General features: G+C 40.7%; 1 non-coding gene across 1 annotated transcript; it reads left to right on the top strand.

Moving 5' to 3' along the window:
- The first annotated feature begins 6,182 nt into the window (after nt 1–6,182).
- On the top strand, nt 6,183–6,255 carry TRNAK-CUU (transfer RNA lysine (anticodon CUU)). The gene has a single exon. It is a non-coding gene; the product is annotated as a tRNA-Lys (tRNA).
- Nucleotides 6,256–9,599: the final 3,344 nt, after the last annotated feature.

The following is a 9,599-nucleotide window of genomic DNA, read 5'->3' as shown; positions in this document are numbered from 1 at the left end:
GAAAGGATGAACATTTTTAAGGCTTTCGCTACCAGATGGCAAACTGACTCCAGAAGGGTTGGAGAATTTACAGTTTTCCTGGCGGTGTGAGATGGTGCCCGTACCCCCACCCCCTCTTGTCACCACAGGGGATTCATTGGTTTGTTGGTTGGATTTTAATTTTGATTTATTTAATGGGGAGAAAAAGCTTTGTCATTGCTTTGTATTTACAGTGCATTGATCGCTAGTAACGTTCAACACGTTTTCATATATCTATGGAACATTTGTGTTTCCCCTTTTGTTAATTTTCTGTTATGGTCCTATACAAATTTTTCTTTTGAAGGGGGCACCTGGGTGGCTCAGTCATTAAACAGCTGCCTTCAGCTCAGGTCATGATCCCAGGGTCCTGGGATGGAGCCCTGCATCAGGCTCCCTGCTCCGTGGGAAGCCTGCTTCACCCTCTGCCACTCCCCCTGCTTGTGTTCCCTCTCTCGCTCTCTCTCTCTCTCTCTCTCTCTCTCTCTCTCTGTCAAATAAATAAATAAGTAAATAAAATCTTTAAAAAAATTTTTTTTCTTTTGAGGGTTATAAATCAATAAAATGAAATCCTAATCATATTTATATGGGCTGTTTTCAGTCTTCTATAACATTGTTATTCCTGATCTGTATTTTTACTATGTTAATTTTTTAAAGATTTTATTTATTTATTTACTGAAAGAGAGAGAGAGGGGGAGGTGGGGGCAGAGAGAGAGGGAGAGAGAGATCTTAAGCAGACTTAGCTGAGCACAGAGCCCAAAGCGGGGCTCTATCTCAACACCCTGAGACCATGACCTGAGCTGAAATCCAGAGTCAGACACTTAACTGACTGAGCCACCTGGGCACCCCACTATGTTAGGTTTTTTTTTTTTTATTGTAGAGAGATATTTCTCTTTTTGTGGTTAAATAGGTCAACTGTTTCAGTCTTTTTTTCTATATAAATGTTGCACTTGGAGTTATACTTATAAAGTCTTTCTCTATGCCTTGAGTGTGCAAACACTCCAATATTTTCCTGATGCATTTTTAGTTTACAAATATTTTAAACCATCTAGAATTTATTTTACCAGCAAACAGGTAAGACAAACCGGTGGCCTGGGCTGTATTGGGCTTGCAGATTGTTCTGCTTGTGTCGTGGGTTTATTGTGTTTCCCAAAAGAATATGTTCAAGTCTTTACTCCCTATACCTGTAAATGTGACCTGATTTAGAAGTAGGGTCTTTGCAGATGCAATCAAGTTAAATGAGGTCCTACTGGATTAAGCTGAGCCCTAACCCAATGACTCGTGTCCTTATAGAAATAAGAGGGAATTTGGAAATAAGGGATGTGATAGAGAAGAAGAGATTGGAATGATGAGTCTATAACCCAAGGAATACCAAGAACTCCAGAGGCCAGGAGAAAGGCAACTAACAACAGATTCTCCCTCAGAGCCTCCAGAAGGAACCAGCCCTGCTGACACCTTGATTGTGGACTCCTTGCCTCCAGAGGTGTGAGTGGAAAAGTTTCTGTTGTTCTAGCTACCCAGCTTGTGGTAATTTGTTAAGGCAGCTCACGGTTTTAAAAAATGTTTGAAACGGCGTGCCTGGGGGGCTCGGTTATTAAACATCTGCCTTCGGCTCGGTGTGATCCTGGGATCGAGCCCTGCATCGGGCTCCCTGCTCCACGGGAAGCCTGCTTCTCCCTCTCCCGCTCCCCCTGCTTGTGTTCTCTCTCTCGCTGCCTCTCTGTCAAATAAATAAATAAAATCTTAAAAAAAAATGTTTGAAATGGTTGCCATCACCTAAAAATTGGGACATTTCATATAAAAAGGCAGGTTCCTCTTAAAAAGCAGCTGAATTCTGAGCCCTCACGTTGGTGTGGGCTTGGCTGGACCTCCTACTTGCTTTCTCGGCACCAGCAAGATTGTGCATGGGTTTGGGAGAGCTACCTTTCTCAGCTGTAGAATTGTTTTCTTTTCCTTTCTCAATAGTAAACTTGCCCCAACATCATTTTACTAAGTACGGCTACAAACCATATGAAATGCTGCTTTTATCACCTACTGTCTGGAAGCCATTCGTTTCCTGGCTGTGGATTGCTTGCCCACTGCCAATGCCTCTTCTACGAAAAAAATAATTTGAGTAAAGAGTCATCTCATTACCATTGCAGCTGTAAATATCATTCGTTGTCTGAAAAAATATGTGGCATTAAAATATGTAAGATATTTGTCAGTTTTGTAAACTTCATTAAAATGTATGTGAACGTCCTTTTTCCTATAGCGAAGTGTCACCTTGAATTCTGTATGCACAAAATTTGAATTAATAGAAAAAGGAAGACCTAAGGGAATCGTGTCTGTAGAACACTTAAAGGTGTGCTTAAAATGATTAATGATAGGGCGCCTGGGTGGCTCAGTCGTTAAGCGTCTGCCTTCGGCTCAGGTCATGGTCCCAGGTCCTGGGATCGAGCCCCGCATCGGGCTCCCTGCTCCACGGGGAGTCTGCTTCTCCCTTTCCCACTCCCCCTGCTTGTGTTCCTGCTCTTGCTACTCTCTCTCTCTGTCAAATAAAATCTTTAAAATAAATAAATAAATAAAATGATTAATGATAATGTTCAGAAAGGCCTTTTACTTAATTTGAAAAATTTTTATAACTTTTTAATTTGAAATAATCAAAGCTTCACTGGAAGTTGCGAAGAAACGTCTGGGGAGGTCCTGTGCACCTGTCCCTGATGCTAACATTTTATGGAACAATAGTGCAGTGTCTACACCAAGACACTGCTGTCGGTACAATCCGTAGACTTATCCCGAGTTCACCACTAGATACGCACTTATTTGTTGTGTGTATCTGCATGCAGTTTGACCACACCATGCAGTATGGCCTTGCATAAGCATCACCACAACCATGATACTACACTGTGGTCACTACGGACTCCATCCTGTTACCCCTTGATAGCCACATTGTCCTCTCTCCCGTCCCTAACCCCTGACAACAGCTAATCTGCTCTCTATTTCCACAATTCTGTAATTTCTAGAATGTTACACACGTGGAATCATGGAGTAAATAACCTTTTCGAATTGGCTTGTTCACCCAGCATTATTCCCTGGAGATTCATCCAGGGACTGCTCATTCCTTTTTTATTCCTCAGTGGTTTTCCGTGGTGTGGGTGTACCAGTGTGTGTGTGATCGTGCACCCAATTGTACAACATTTGGGTGGTTTCCAATTTGGCCTATGATGAATAAAGCAGCTATGCAAGTTCCCAGGTGACAATGTCTTTATTTCTTGGGGATAAAACCTCCAGTTTGGGGTTGCATGGTCTGAACATGTTTATTTTTGAAAAGAACTGACAAGCTATTCTCCAGAGGGGATTCCAGAAAAGCCACTTATTTAAAATAATCCTGTGCTTATGTTTTTATCCCTTTAAAACATCTTTACTTGTTCCCGGCTTAAAAAATAATTTATGTCTAAGAGGCAGCATAAATATGACTTTGACGATATTCTGTTATTTGTAACTTCTTTGCAGTTCTATCTTCATTTTTTTATAAGATTTTATGTGTTTATTTGAGAGAGAGAGAGAGAGCACAGGGAAGGGCAGAGGGAGAAGCAGGCTCCCCGCTGAGCTCGATCCCAGGACCCCGGGATCACGACCTGAGACGAAGGCAGACGCTCAACCAACTGAGACACCCAGGCACCCCTCTTTATTTTTTATTCCTCTATTTATAGTTTTTAGCTTTCATTCTCTCAGTTGTTTGTGTATTCATCCCATCACCTGGAAAACCAGGTGCCTTAGAACAGAGCCCGAGGTGAAGATTCTTGTGTAAACGATTCCTCAGGTTTGGCTATTGCAGATAGAGCTGCTACGAACATGTGTATGCATGTGTTGGATGGGCATCTGCTCTCTTTTCTCTTGGGCAAGTACCCAAACGTGGAATTGCTGGGTCATATGTTAGGAGTATGATTAACTTTCTAAGAAATATCAAATGGTTTTCCAGAGTAGCCTCACCATTTGGCATTGTCTCTGGTGATGTGGAGCATTCCAGTTGCTCTGCATCCTCACCAGCATCCCCAACCCTCCCTTCCAATAGATGGGTAGAGGCACCTCATTGTGCTTTTAACTGGCATTTCCCTAATGGCTGATGACACGTGCATTTTTAAATGTACTTATTACTATCTGCATAACCTCTCTGGTGAACTGTCTCAGTTACTGCTCTTTTCTGAGTTATATTCTTGCTGTTGCATTTTGAGGGTTCATTATCTATGTCTTTGCATATGTGATTTACAAACATTTTCTTCAAGTTTTGTGCCTTGTCTTTTCATTCTCTTGATGGTATTTTCACAGAGCAAGTTTTAATTTTGATGAAGTCCCAATTTATCGGATTTTTTTTTCTTTTCTGGATTGTTTTTGGTGTCTTATCTAAGAATTCTTGGCTAACCCCAGTCACAAAGATTATCTGTATTTCCTTCTACAATTTTAAAGCTTTGTACTTTGCATTTAGATCTGTGTTTCATTTTGTATCCCTTGGACATGACGTTGAGGTTGTGGTTCATTTTATTTTTCTTTTTTGCTTACGGAAGGCCATTTGTACCAACATCATTAGTTTAAAAGACTTCCCTTTATCCATCACATTGCCTTGTCTTTACCAAAAATTAATTGACCGTATCTGCGTGGGTCTATTTCTGGACTCTTTATTCTGTTAACTTTTTTTTAAAATGTAAAGACCTATGGAACACCTCAGCATCCTACTGGCTTCCCCCGGTGTACAGCTGTGTGTCCTATTTTAAGACATCATTTTAGAAGTAGTACAGAACTAAAGCTCATTACCTGGCCACACTGACAGAGTTAAATATAAAGAAGAGACTGTATTTTATCACATGGCTTCTCAAAATGGCATGCAATTTTAGGACTAATTTTGTTTGCAAAAATTATTTGAATGTATAAAATATGTTAAACATGCATTCATCTTTTGAAGCATGTTGTGATTTAATTGCATGTGAACTATCAAAATATTCCTTCACACTTCTCAGGTTCCTTTTTCCCAAATAGGCCGGTGCTGACCTTGAACCCTTTTTTCAGTGATTCTTTTAGGAAACCATTTTGCTTTTCCTTGCCTTATCGCAGCCTTAGTGATTCATTCCCATAGGCGTGGCCTAAACAGGTGCTGGCCAGGGGGCCGGCAGAGTCTCAAGGGGAGCCTGGATCTTAAGGGGCATTCCAGTGTTATGGGAAAAAAAACTTTTTGGCCTTGGCTCTCCCTTCTCTCTGTCCCAGAGGTTTCTCATGTTCTGTGAGGCTTTCAAGTTTCCCATTTAAATTTCAGACAGCTTAGAGTTGGGTTGTGATGTACAACTACTCCAGGTAACCTGAAGCTGTTGGGGCTTTGGAGGGTTCGGGTCCAAGGTTCACTTGGCCTGGATCTGGAACAAAAATTCCTCATAGGGTATTTGGTCCTGGGGGCAATCCTTTGGGAAGTCAGGGATGGCTTAGTAAGATGGAGAAGATGGTTAACCTCACTGAGTGCTTCCCGAGGGCCAACTCCCCAGCCATGCAGTGGTTCTATTCTTCTTTTAAGTTCGGCTGTGACTGATTGCAAACACCAAATAACACTTCCTTAAATGAGAATCCTTTCCCATGAACACAGATGGGTTTGTCATCGGAGACCCAGCCTCCTGCTTTATTACTCTCCTGCCCTCAGCAGAGGCTCTGCCTCTTGGACAAGATGGCTGGTCCAGCCCCTCCTGCAGAGAGAGGGGGACAGGCTGTCTCCTCTCCAGGGACCTCCTCACCCTGAATTGGCACACCCCACTTACGTTTACCCCCACGGGCGGGCTCGCACTTAGCCAAATGGTCTTGCTTACTGCAAGCAAGATTGAAAACAATCTTTATTCTGGCTGGTTGTGTGCCCAGCTAACATCTCAGGAGAAAGTGGGAAAAACAGGGCAAGTGGTGTTCATCCCAGTCCCTCGGTAGCATTTGCATTAAACACAACTCGGCTGCTTATGTTTATCACTACGTATCTTATCATTGCAGAAATGGCTCTCCCTTCCATCAGATTTTCTAACTTGATGTTCTTTACTTACTTGGTAATTGGCTTTTGTTTATTAATTCTATGTATTTTCTTATTGCTTCTAAAATTTTTTAGCCCATTCCTTTGTTTTCTCTGTTTACAAGTCTATCATCAGAAATTAATTCCAAGGGCCACCTGGCTGGCTCAGTTGGTAGAGCGTGTGACTCTTGATCTCAGGGCTGTGGGTTCAAGCCCCATGTTGGGTATAGAGATCACTTAAAGTTAAAATCTTAAAAAAAAAGAAAGAAAGAAAGAAAAATTCTAAATATAGTTTGTTATTTTAATTTTTATATTTTGTATTCCCTTTACTAGCCTACTTTCATTGGCTAATAACTACAGAACAATTTTAATAATAATTGGACTACTGAAATATTTTCAATTTAGTAGGAATGCATCTAATATTCCTTCACTAAGCATAATGTATGTGCACTGACATGTTTAGTTTTATATTTTAGACTTACATTTTGAGACTTTTTAAAAAAGAATGTTGAATTGTATCAAAAGCCTTTAGCATCTACAGAGATAATTATATGATTTTTCTCTTAACGCAATTGGTTGCATTAATATCTGAATAGTAAATATTTCTTCATTTTAGTTATGAAATTTACTTGATTAAGATTGTATTATTCTTTCAATGTGTTTCTAGATTCTGTCTGATAATGCTATAAGCTTCATTATTACAATACTGATCTGTATTAGAATCTTAATTTTACTTTGTTTCTGGTGATCTACACTTATAATTCCTTTATCCTGGATGACTTCATCCCTTAAATATTTATCTCTACTGCAGATGCCTATCCTACTTCGTTAATATTTACCTAACTTAAACCTATTTAATTCTTTAATTTAGCCTTTGGTCTTGGTTATGCAATCATTTCCATATTCTTTACTTTTTTCTGGAGTTTTAGTCACTGGAGAAAATTGCAGGTAACAAATTGTGAAGAAAATCAGTTTTCTCTAAAAGTAACAAAAGCTATTAGTGAAAAACCACTGGTAGATTTCACTGCTAAGTCCCTGTGAGACAGGTCCCAGCCCAGGCTCAGAAAGGCGCCCATTTATTAGGAAAATGTGGAAAGTCCCAGTGAGGAAATAACCCAAAGCAACTTACTCAATGTCATTGAATTCAGTAAAAATTAATAGGACAAATTTAGTTTTGTGATCATACAAAATATACTAAAAATCAAATTTAAAATGTTATTAATTATGCTTTATATCAGTAATCTCCAGGGAAATACCTGAAACATCCCCATTTATTAACTGTGCAAGAGGATGCTTGCGAGTGTCAGTGGAGTAGCAAGGCTCCGATGGGACTTGTGCAGGGCAAAGGGCATCCCAGACTTCCAGAATTTTCCGTGTCTCCTGACCTGTTTAGAAATGGAATACCGACAGTAGGGCTGAGCCTGGGAACAATTTTCTTCCTAATATTGGAAAATTATCGAGAGGTGAACCCTGCTGCTAAAATACTATACAAAGTATAAATACTAAGCAAATACTACCAACGTAATTAAATAATCTTTAAAAAGTTACACTAGTATCTATGTAGTAATATTCTAAATTTGCTCATCCCACGAGGTTGTTAGGAATACATGAGAAGTGTTCCCCTAAGTGATGGAAGGGTTCTGGGTGTGGTTAGAGAAGTCATTTAAAGGATCTGGCACCATGTCACTATTAATTTCTTAGGATGTGCCAGGATCTGGCCTATGCCCTGGGGAAAACATAGATTAGAAGTGGCCAGTTACAGTGTAATGGAGTATTGATGGTCTAACATATCTGCTTCCTGAGAAGGTGCATTAGTTGATCTTAAGGTCAGAGAAAGAATGTACTAGATGACTAGACACCAAAGTGCATGAGGACAGGGTCATATATGAATTCATTTAATCCTTATTAAGCTCTCAAGGAAACTGAGGTGCAGAGAGGTTAAGAACTTTTCAAGGTCACAGTGCTAGTGAGGGGGAGCTAAGATCTGAATGCATACTTCTGTGTTCTAATTCCCCTTAGATGTAGAGTGTAAAGACATATAGTAAATACTCATTAATTTTAACTACCATTATTATAACCTTGAGCTTAAGAAGTGTTTCTTGAAATTCTGCCTCCCAAATACCTGTCCCTTGAATTTGCCTATTTCCTTCTAAGTCATCAGGTTGCTCAGGCTTCTGTTATTTCTGACCAGGATCACTGCAGTGGCCTCTGCTTCCAACCTTACCCCTTCCCATCCTTTGTCCATGGGGCAGCCCGTCATCGTGCTAAAATGCCAATTTGATTTCATCTGTCTGATTCATCAAGCACCAACAGACAACGAGTCAATAATTATGGGATGAATGGATGAGTGAATTAGCTATAAGACTTCATTGGCCATAGTCTCTTCTCCATTACGTAGTACTTAGATGAACCCTACCCCATTAGACTCTCCATCTCATTTTTTCCAGCTTCTTTTGCTAACACTTCCTTCTTCCAAACTATTAATTTTTTCAATAGTTCATTCAATCCATCAAATGATGTTGTGGATGTAAGGGTAAAATGAAGAGCAGGGTTCGTAGCATAGTTCAACGGGGTAAGGACACTTTATACCCTTCAGTTTCAAACTGCTTGCAAATTGTAAGTAAATGATTACAATTAATACTGGTCTTAATCTCATATACTTAGATCAAAGCCATTTTTTTCTCTTAGTTTTCTTTCTTATCTAATGTCTGTAAAGTTTTACCACACCCATCATGCCCACTGCTCTCTACATCATCCTTATCGGGCAGCCATCATGTATTAAAGGTAAAGGTTTAGTGTTTGACTCTAGAATCTTTGCAACCTTACCAGTTCATTCACTGTTATGGATGGAATTGTGTCCCACCTCCTCCCAAATTCATATGTTGCTGCCCTAACCCCCAGTGTGACTATATTTGGAGAGGGCCTTTAAGGAGGTAAGGAAGGTTAAACAAGGTCATAGGGTGGGGCCCTAATCTGGTAGGACCTGTGTCCTTATAAGAAGAGGAGGAGACACAGAGCTTACTCTCTTCATGGAGAGGAAAGGCCATGTGAGAACACAGGGAGAAGGGGCCATCCCCAAGCCAGGAAGAGAGCTCTCCCCAGAAACCAACCCCGCACCTTGATCTGGGACTTCTAGCCCCTAGAATGGTGAAAAAATAGATGTTAGTTGTTTAAGCACCCCTAGTCTGTAATACGAGGACAGCCTAAGCAGACCAAGACACTCGCGTTGCTGGGAGGATCAGGAACCCAGCACTTCCCCCTTTCTCCTTCTAGAACCCCAGGTCAGGGCTGTGTTTTGAACCAGTCTTAAGCCAAAGACAATGTCAGGAGTAACCTTTCCTTAATAGTATTTGCTTATAATATTACACCTTAGAGGCAAAGGGAAAGTTTTTCATACAAATAAGTTTCATTCAAGAATATAAAATCTAGGGGGGCGCCTGGGTGGCTCAGTCGTTAGGCACTGCCTTTGGCTCAGGTCATGATCCCAGGGTCCTGGGATCGAGCCCCGCGTGGGTCTCCCTGCTCCGCGGGAAGTCTGCTTCTCCCTCTCCCTCTCCCGTCCTGCTCATGA

Source organism: Eumetopias jubatus, unplaced genomic scaffold (genome assembly GCF_037043125.1).
Source record: "Eumetopias jubatus isolate StellerSeaLion01/CBP00866 unplaced genomic scaffold, mEumJub1_p1.0 scaffold_16, whole genome shotgun sequence".
Classification (NCBI taxonomy): Eukaryota; Metazoa; Chordata; class Mammalia; order Carnivora; family Otariidae; genus Eumetopias; species Eumetopias jubatus.
The sequence above is the reverse complement of the archived record's forward strand: the minus strand, read 5'-3'. Positions and strand labels throughout refer to the sequence as shown.